This window comes from Phacochoerus africanus, chromosome 3, assembly GCF_016906955.1.
Source record: "Phacochoerus africanus isolate WHEZ1 chromosome 3, ROS_Pafr_v1, whole genome shotgun sequence".
NCBI classification, from domain to species: Eukaryota; Metazoa; Chordata; class Mammalia; order Artiodactyla; family Suidae; genus Phacochoerus; species Phacochoerus africanus.
Window position 1 is genome coordinate 152,933,947 of NC_062546.1, and position 9,744 is coordinate 152,943,690.

A 9,744-nucleotide genomic window follows, 5' to 3' on the forward strand; every position below is an offset into this window, starting at 1 on the left:
AGGCTGAGTATTTTCAGATCAGGCACCCACTGTTCAACTCTGATGACTTATAGAGAACATGGGCTAAGAGAAGGACTTCTATAGAAAGACAACCACTGCCGGGGCCAGCTCAGCAGGATGGGGCTGAAGAACGGGTGCTGTGGAACTTAAGGAAAAATAGTTAACATAAAACAAGACACAGAGACATTTATCTTAAGTAGAGGTGGGAGCCGGGGACTCAAGGTTCAGGGACCAAGAGCGCCCTGCCTCAAGAAACCACACTGCATTTATTGTGAGATCAAGTGAGGAGTGGCTATGGGTGGATGATACAGGGTTTGTTTACTATTTACTATTTAAAAAGCCACTTAGGTGGTAAAGGGTTAAGCTCTTACTCTGACCTCTAGGCACATAACAGTTCTTAAGCTTAAGTCACTTATGCCTTTAGGTCTTTGTTCTTAAGCTTAAGTCATTTACCAGCACTGTTTTTCCAAGCAGGAAGATGGGATAAAGTAAGACAAGAAGATGGGATAAAGTAAAGAAGAACAAGATGGAGTTTTCAAGGAAACATGTCTTGCAACATCTCCCCCTTTTTGTTTTTGTGGGAAGACAAAAATAGGTCTTGCAACTTTTTTCATTTCTTCTTGAATTATTCACTTAGACAGAACACAGTCCAAGTTAAGTCTCAGAGTTCAAGTTTTAAGTCTCACGTGGAACTCCTCAGGTTTCTGCTGTGCATAGACTGACCAGCTTCCACGGGTGGCCAAAGCAGGGCTTAGCACTCTGATGATGGCAAAGGGAGTCTCTGGAACTTGACCATGAAGAGATTATCGAGGTGCTGTACAGCCTCCCCAGTGTCCATGTCAGCAGCAGATGCTTCACTCTGATGTGATGGATCCATGGGGCAATACCCGCAACCTTTATAGCAGTTGGGCTTGCTATGCGACCCTCAGTTTACAAATGTTAATAAATAACCACAAAGAATGTATCAAAGCCCATATCCCTACACTGACTACCTGAGTTAAAAATCTACCTTAATTCCCCCCCTCTTTGAGTTGGAGACTCTATCTGTGGGAAAAGGGGCGACGACCGCTCTAACTTCTTCCTGCTGAAAAGGGGCGTCGTTAGGGAAAGCAGTTAGGTCTCCACTCATGGAATGGTCAAGTGGGCTTTGATAACATTGCTTTGGATACCTCAAAGAAATATTTTCACCAGGAGGAGGAGGTCAGCTGGTTCCACAGGGCAGCTCCAAAAGCTGGAGCTGGATTGGACAGCTCATGAATCTACTGATGATGATCTAGCAGGGAATTAGACACATTCTGTGAACAATCAGGAATACAACATTTAGATTTTATAATAGCACAAGTAACTCATGATTCTTCTGATTTCTCTGGCTGGTTATGAAACATTTGTATACCTTGGTCAGCATGCAATGGAAAGCTACCTTATGTCCTTTTGAACAGTATGATTTATGGCATCACTTTAAAGTTAACTTACTCAAAAATATCCTAAACAGTCCCCACCATGTTCAAAATTCTCTTCTCAATGTCCACTTGCTGCACACCTTGTATCACTTTCTGTATCCACATTAGTCTGTCCCTTATTTTCCAAGCAGAGCAATCAGCTGAAGACAGACCATCTTTCTTTTGCCTTAATAAGATGCAATTCCATTCCTCATTCCTTCTATATTGAAAACACAACTCATCCTACTTTTCTAAAGCAACCACGGACTGACCTTTATAATTTCTAAAAACAAGTTTTTCTTATAGAGGCCATCTCAGGGTGGCACTGATCATACTGTTTCATCATTCTAAAGACCTTTAGTTTCTGTTTAGTAACTGATGTTTCAGTGTCTCATTTGACTTCTGTTAAACCTAGGTAGGATAAGATATTATACCTAATGTTGACAACTGTAACAATGTGTATGTAGTTACATTCCATATTTTAAGAATTTCTAAAAGAGGCGTTGGACTCTGAAACAATCAGAAAGGTATTGAGAAAAGAAAATGGATTCCCAGTCACAACTCAAAGGTTGTGTAAAGAATTTTGTAACCGGCTTGCCAGAAATATAAATGTGGCAGATTCATGAGGGAGGGGCCCAGGATTGGAGAGGAGGACTGAAAAGTGGCTCTGTATTCCTACATTTAGAGTCACCCAGGGCTGAGTGGTGATAAGGACAGGAGCCATTATGGAAATGTTCCATCAGTCTTGATCCTGGGCCTGAGGGGTCAACCACAGAGACCTTCGTCTTCAGGGGCAATCCCTCTTCCAGTGATCTAAGTCTTGGGGCATTCCCATTTAAAGGGTCCCTCTTTTCCTCAGAGGAAACAGACTCCGGGCCTAGTTCTTTCCCCTAGTCCTCTCACCTTTGAGACTCCCAGGTTGACTCCCTGTAGCACCATAACTAGAGCCTCAGCCTTTTCTCAGTCTCTCTTCTTGTTCTCCTTTCATTCTTCCTGGCCCTGATTACAACATACTCTGAGGAGGTGCTCCAGATCCTGATCAGGGCCAAAAGCCAATTTTTGGAGCTTTCTCCATATATCTGGCACCGACTGAGCTATGAATTTATCCTTAAGAATTATTTGGCCCTCCATTGTTTCTGGGTTCCTTTGTATGTTTTCTCAATGCCCTTCTGAGTCTTGCTAAGAAAGCTGATGGACTCTCTTGTTAAACCTTCAATAGTTTTTAATGGGTTTTACTCATGAGGCTTTTAATCCCTGTACTATACAAGTAATAAAGGAAACATGTCTTGCAACAAACCACATACTTTTTCTTTAGGATTATCTTAAGGAAGAAGGAGGGACAATTTTGTGAAATTCAAAGTTCACGTAAAAGTAAACAATTCAATAGAACATCCTATCACTAGGTCAAAAGGAAACTAAGACATTCCAGACAAAGGACAATGGCTGAAAGAATTTAGAGGGTCTTAAATTTGTAGGTTCCCAATTTTTTTTCATGTCCATCTATTTTCCCAAAATGAACATTAGTGACACATATAAAAGATCTGTGTACTGCTTATCTTGAGGGTCAACTAGTGAGCTTGTGCCTAAGGTTTAGACATTTTTGAGAGATTAGCTTAAGGGGTGGTGTGGAAAAAACTCTGATCTCTTGATAATAGATGAAGATGATTGCCTTTGGGATGGATAAGCAACGAGGTCCTGCTGTGTAGCACAGGGAACTATATCTAGTCACTTATGATGGAGCATGATAATGTGAGAAAAAAGAATCTATACATGTACATGTAACTAGGTCACCATGCTGTAGAGTATAAAATTGACAGAATACCATAAACTAGCTATAATGAAAAAAAAATCATTATATGAAAATAAAAAAATAGAAATTTCTATGCAGGTTGACTAATTCTATGACACAACTGAGATGAGTTTTAATTCACTCATTGTGAATCAAATGTGCAGAAATGTAGATTTGTACTTCTCTAAAACTGAGCTTGCTTAGCATCTCATTTGCTTTTGATGCACATCAAAACATAATTTTCAAAAAATTAAAATCATGACTCATGTAAAATCAGCAAGTGTCAAAGATTAATTTAATTACTAAGTGAACTAGAGGGATAATGAAGTTAATTGAAAAATGTGCCAGACAGGCAGAAATATTATGGTTTTTTTAAAAAAGAATATCAGAATAAGATTGTTAAATTAAAATTTTAAATTTTGTGTTTTAATCTTTTCTATTACATAGAAATCACTTACATCTCTTTAGGACAAAATTCATATGCAATGCTATGGACAAAAAAATTTGGATTGCTATCAGTCTTCTACAAGTTAACATTTACTTTCTTATAGTCGTTAAGATATCCTAAGTAATGCGAATATTAAGTCAAAATAAACTATATACCCTTAAAGAATCAATCATTTGCCTGTTCTCACTTTGGGATTTTTCTCTTTACTGTGCTGATAAAGTTAATCACATTTTTACTCAAAATGAGAAATAAATACAGCGTGTTTCTTCCTGAGTGTGATTCAAATAAGAGAGTGAAATTGTGACACATATATTTTGGCATTTATTTTACATAAAACTAAAAAACAGTATTGATGTTATTTTTTTAATTTAAAAGTGTGTTCAGAAGTCAAAATAAAATAGTTAATAAAATTAAGTTTAAAAAATCTAAATATAAAATTTATAAAATATTACAAATCAAATTAAAAATATGTTTATAAATGTGTATCACATGCACACTTATGTTCATAGTAGCACTATTCATAATAGCCAAAACAAGAAAACAACCTAAATGTCCATCCTAAATGATAAATGTATAATGAAGATGTGGTACATATATATGTAGTGGAATATTATTCAGCCATAAAAAGGAATGAAATTGTGCCATTTGCAGCAACATGGATGCAACTAGAGATTATCATACTAAGGAAAGTCAGAGAAAGAGAAATACCATATGATATCACTTTTATGTGGAATCTAAAATATAATGCAAATGAACTTACCCATGAAATAGAAACAGACTCACAGACTGATTTGTGGTTGCCAGGGCAGGGAGGGTTGGGACAAGCAGATGTAAGCTATTATATACAGAATGGATAAACAACAAAGTCCTACTGTATAGTATAGAGCAATGTGACGTGTTAACTCCAAACTGAGGACTACAGTTACATAAAAGGATGCTTTCTAAATGAGGGCACCACTGATTAATGCAAAATTTTAAAGGAGTGTAATTACTCTCTGGAAATGTATCAAGATATAAGTGATAACAACTTCATTCTTTACCACTCTTGTGCTGGCTGATTTTAATATTTTCTCTGTAATAATGGTTTTCAGCAATTTGATTATCTTTTGCCTTGGTGTAGCCTGAGTTCCTTGGATGAGATTTTTGGATCTGTGGGTTTATACTTTCATCAAATTTGGAATTTTTTTAGTTATTATGTCTTCAGATATTTGTTTCTGTTCTCCTACCCTTCCTTTCCTTCTGCAACTCCAATGGCATATATGTTAAACTTTTGATACTGTTCCTCCCCACACACTTCTTTCTCAATGCTTCATTTTGAATACTTCTATTTCTTTTTTTTCTTTTTTTCTTTTTTTTTTTTGTATTTTGTAGGGCCACACTCACGGCATATGGAGGTTCCCAGGCTAGGGGTCCAATCGGAACTGCAGCTGTCAGCCTTCACCAGAGCCTCAGCAACATGGGATCCGAGCCGCATCTGTGTCCCACACCACAGCTCATGGCAATGCCAGATCCTTAACCCTCTGAGCGAGGCCAGGGATCGAATCCGCAACTTCATGGTTCCTAGTCGGATTCGTTAGCCACTGAGCCATGATGGGAACTCTAAGAATATTTCTATATCTTCAAGTTTATGGATTGTTAACTCTATTTTTTTGGCCACACCCATGGCATGTGGAATTTCCTGGACCATGGATCAAACTCACTGCAATTGTGACCTGCGCCATAGCTGCAGCAATGCCAGGTCCTTAACCTACTGGACCACGAGGGAACTTCCTATGGATTTTTTTTTCTGTTAATCTGTTGTTAATACCATACAATAAAAATTTCAAGTTCAATATTATTTTTTATCTCTAGAAATTTTATTTGGTTTATGTCTTCCATTTCTCTCATTATGATTATTTTTCTTTGAATATTCAAACATGTTTATAATTGCTTTTAAAGTCCTTGTCTGCTAATTCCATCATATCTGCCATTTGGGGGACTGTTTTTATTAACTGATATAGGTCTTGTTTATGAGGCATATTTCCTTGCTTCTTCACCTGACTGGTAATAATACTGGGTATTGTGATTTTATGTCATTGAGTGCTAGATTTTGTAGTGTTCCTTTAAAAAGTGTTGAATATTGCTCTGGGAGGGTAAGCTACTTTCAGATCAGCTTGATCCTTTTAAGGCTTTCCTTTCAGTTTTTTTCATATGGGTCTATAGTTGTCTTTAATTCCACTACCAACCCTGAGTATTCTGGTTTCTCTAATGAAGTGTCAAGTGTATTCAACAACATTTCTCTACTCTGATGTTAACTCAAGTGATTTCCAGGTTCACTGGGATGGGGACAGTTCAATTTATAGCTCCCTAGTAACAATCTTCTCCCAGCTGTTGTTCTTTTGTCTGGCCATGTTGAATTGCACCCTAGCCACCAAGGATAGGTATTCCATTAAAGACCCCTATGCATATTTCTAGAGCTCATTCTCCACACAGCTCCCACCTCTCTGGTAATCTTTCTTGCAAATTTTAGCTGCCTCAGCCTCCCTCAACCCTGAGCTCTAACTTCTCAACTCATTGTAATTGCCAGGATCTGTTTGGGTTTGCCCTCCTTGTTCTGGTGTCCAGAAATTACTGGGGCAATCATAGGGCTCCTCTTAGTTTCCTCCTCTCAGAGTACAGTTACTCAATGTATAAAAACAGCTGTTTCATCTATTTTGTCTAGTTTTCTAGTCATTTGCTGTAGGAAGGAAAGTTCCGTAAACAAGTGTGCTTTCACAGAAGGATGCATCAATTTAAAAACATTCCAGCATAAAAATAGAATGCCAACAAAAATTATTGTGTCTGTTACCTAAATATAGCACGGTATATAGGAATGCTAGCATGCCAACAAATGGTGTAGCAGCCACTACGTCTGGAGGAAGTAGACCAACTTCTCAGAGTTGACTAGAGCCCACTTCAGCTCTTGCTAGTATTTCAGATCCAATGGGATTTTCTGTGATTGCCATTCATTGTCTGGTTTAGGGGACTCCTCCTTACAGTTCTCTGCTAAAGGCTGCACAAACTCCAAATAGATCACGTGGAAATTCCTCAGATGGAGAAGAAGGGGCTGCACATAGGGTGCCATCATAGGTCTTCTTGGTCTAAATATGCCCTCTTGCTTTCCACTTTATGGCACCCTAGCCGGTGTGGGATGGAACACTTTTTGAGGCTGCCTCCATTTGCAATTTCAGGCCTTAAATCAATGAAAATTTCTTCTATCCATAGAACTAAGCTACTTGAGAGTTTTCTGCTATCTAGTTTATTGTCTAACCTACCCTTCTTTCCACCTAGGGAGAAGGCAGGGCAGGAACCTTTTTGGAAACCCATCTATGATTCGCTTGCTTGTCCTACTACCTTCAGGATCCTTTCCATAGGGTTTGGCCTGAATTGTGTCCCCCCAAATTCCTATCTTGAAGCCCTATCCCATACTGCAGATCTATTTGGAATAAGAAAGTAACTGATAAGGATAGAGCCCTGGTCTGATAAAATTAGCATATTTTTAAGGAGGCACCCACATCCTTGTTCTCTGCCAGGTGAGGCCACAAAGAGCAGGTGACCACCTACAAGCCAGGAGGAAGGTCCTCACCAGGAACTGAGTAAGCAGGCAGCTAGATCTTGGACTTCCCAGCTCAGAAGTATGAGAAATAAATTTCTACTGTTTAGCTACCCAGTCTGCAGTATTTTGTTATTACAACCCAAGAAGAGTGTAAGACACCACACTTGAGGAGAGTTTTGTTACTTTTTTGTTTCCTTCCTTGGACTCAGAAACTGCCCTCCTGTCATCTCCTGTATGCTTCATATTGAAAGGTTTTTGGTAAAAACAAAACAAAACACTTTTTTCAGTCTTCTAGGCTTTGTTTCTTGACATATAAAGGAAAGACTAGGAATTTAAAAACAAAAAACAGGAGTTCCTGTCGTGGCGCAGTGGTTAACGAATCCGACTAGGAACCATGAGGTTGCGGGTTCGGTCCCTGCCCTTGCTCAGTGGGTTAACAATCCGGCATTGCCGTGAGCTGTGGTGTACGTTGCAGACGCGGCTCGGATCCTGCGTTGCTGTGCCTCTGGCGTAGGCCGGGAGCTACAGCTCCGATTAGATCCCTAGCCTGGGAACCTCCATATGCCGCAGGAAGCGACCCAAAGAAATAGCAAAAACAAAAACAAAACAGAAAGCTTCTCTATCTCAATCTCTAGCTGGCTCTTGAAATAGAAAACTATATTCAAAACTATCCTTACTGAAATTGATCTTAGGAATGTAATTTTGGAAGCCAAAAGCCAAACTCTGACTACTGACTCTTTTTCTTTTTTGATTATAATAATCTTAATCTCCTGGAGGTAATAAAAGCTCTGTTTGAATAGGGGTGAGATTTTTTTTTAAAATACAAGGAAGTGCTGAAAAGAAAATTAATGTATTTCAAAACATTATTTCACTACACAAATATAATACAATGTTTCCTACACATGCATAAAAAAATAATAGAGAACTAAGTAAAACCAAAAAATAGCTTTTGAAAAAAAAAGTAGTATTCTGTTCTAAGCTATTTCTCCTTTCCCTCTATCCTACAGTACTGCTAGAACTCAGACAACAAAGTCCTTTTCTTTCTTGGCAGAGTCTCTGGTATGGAGTTCTTATGGGCAGTACATGCTTGGCCTCCACACTGGTCTCAGAATTGCTGCTTGTCTGACCTTTTCTATGTCTTACTTGGAAGCACAACACTGGGGTTTGCTGAGGTCTTGCCATCTCCCCTTGGTCCTGGGTCCTGGTGTGCAGAAGCACCTCTAGATGAGTCTACTTAATGAAAGAAAATCTACTCCCCCCAACAGTAACACTTTATGTGGTTTCTACAAAGAACAGCCTTCATTGTTTTCTCAGGTCCTATTTGTAGCACCAGGTGCTACATGCTTCTTGATCTCTTCAATTTCTTGAGAGATTTAGAACAATATTTTCCATGGGCAGAGGTGCAGGACACTCCATATGACTTCCCATTGAGTCACCAGGAATTATCAGCTTTTACCACAAGATCAGCAAGTTTCCTACAATTCAAGCATCTTCCTACTTCTTTCCCTGAGTTTTTTACGAATGTGCTATGTTTCCTGAGAGATTCAAAGATTGTTTTATCCTTATTGTGGAAAGTTAGTTCTTGATTCGTTTTTTTCCTCAAGAGTACATTTACAACCTCTCCTCAGGGAGCACCAGAATCTTTTGCAAATATACTTACTGTTTGTCCTGACATGTTAGAATTTTGGATGAATATGTACATTAGGTCTTTCTGAAATCTAATCCAAGCTGGTTAAAATGACAGAGAGGATTTATCAGCTCATATAACTGGAAGCTGACATGTAAGTTGGCTTCAGGGTTGGTTTGAGTCAGCTCCAAAGGATTCAGTTTCCTTTTATCTCCTCTTTTTCTCTTGCAGCTTCAGCTTTTTCTTAAGTCTGGTTCTTCTTTGTGGCACAGGATGGTTGTGTCAATCCCTATGGCAATGTGTTTCTCTGTGCACGTCTATGGAGGAAGGACAGGAATGTTTCCAAGAGTCCTTTTAGGAGTGGGAGGACACTTTTTCTCCAGAAACCACCAGAAAACCTCTCCTTTGATCTCGTTAGCCTGAGGTTAAACATCCTAGAATCAATAACTGAAACCAAGGATCGGGATTATGTTCATTACTTGGGCTTCAGCCACTTGTCCCACAGCTAGTTAGATGCCCAAGAGAGGCGAAGACATCCGAATGACAAGTGGAGTAATGACTTAGGAAAAGGAGAGAAATTTGGAGAGCTAACCACAATGTCTATTATATCTAATGACTCAGAAGAGAATAAATGTCTTGAAAGGGCAGAAAAGCTAAGTATTTACTTATGCTAGGCAATATATGTATTTCTGACACTGCTGGGAAGTGTCTGTCTGGCCTAGGTTATCTCTTTTCTTTGAGAATCTCCCTGTCCTCAGGGATGGGCTCTGATAGTCTGTTTTCTGGACAAAGGTCACTGGATCAGCAATAGACATCTGGCCCAGACCAGGCCAATTTTCATTCTTCTTTAGGAATTTTGAAGTAGGA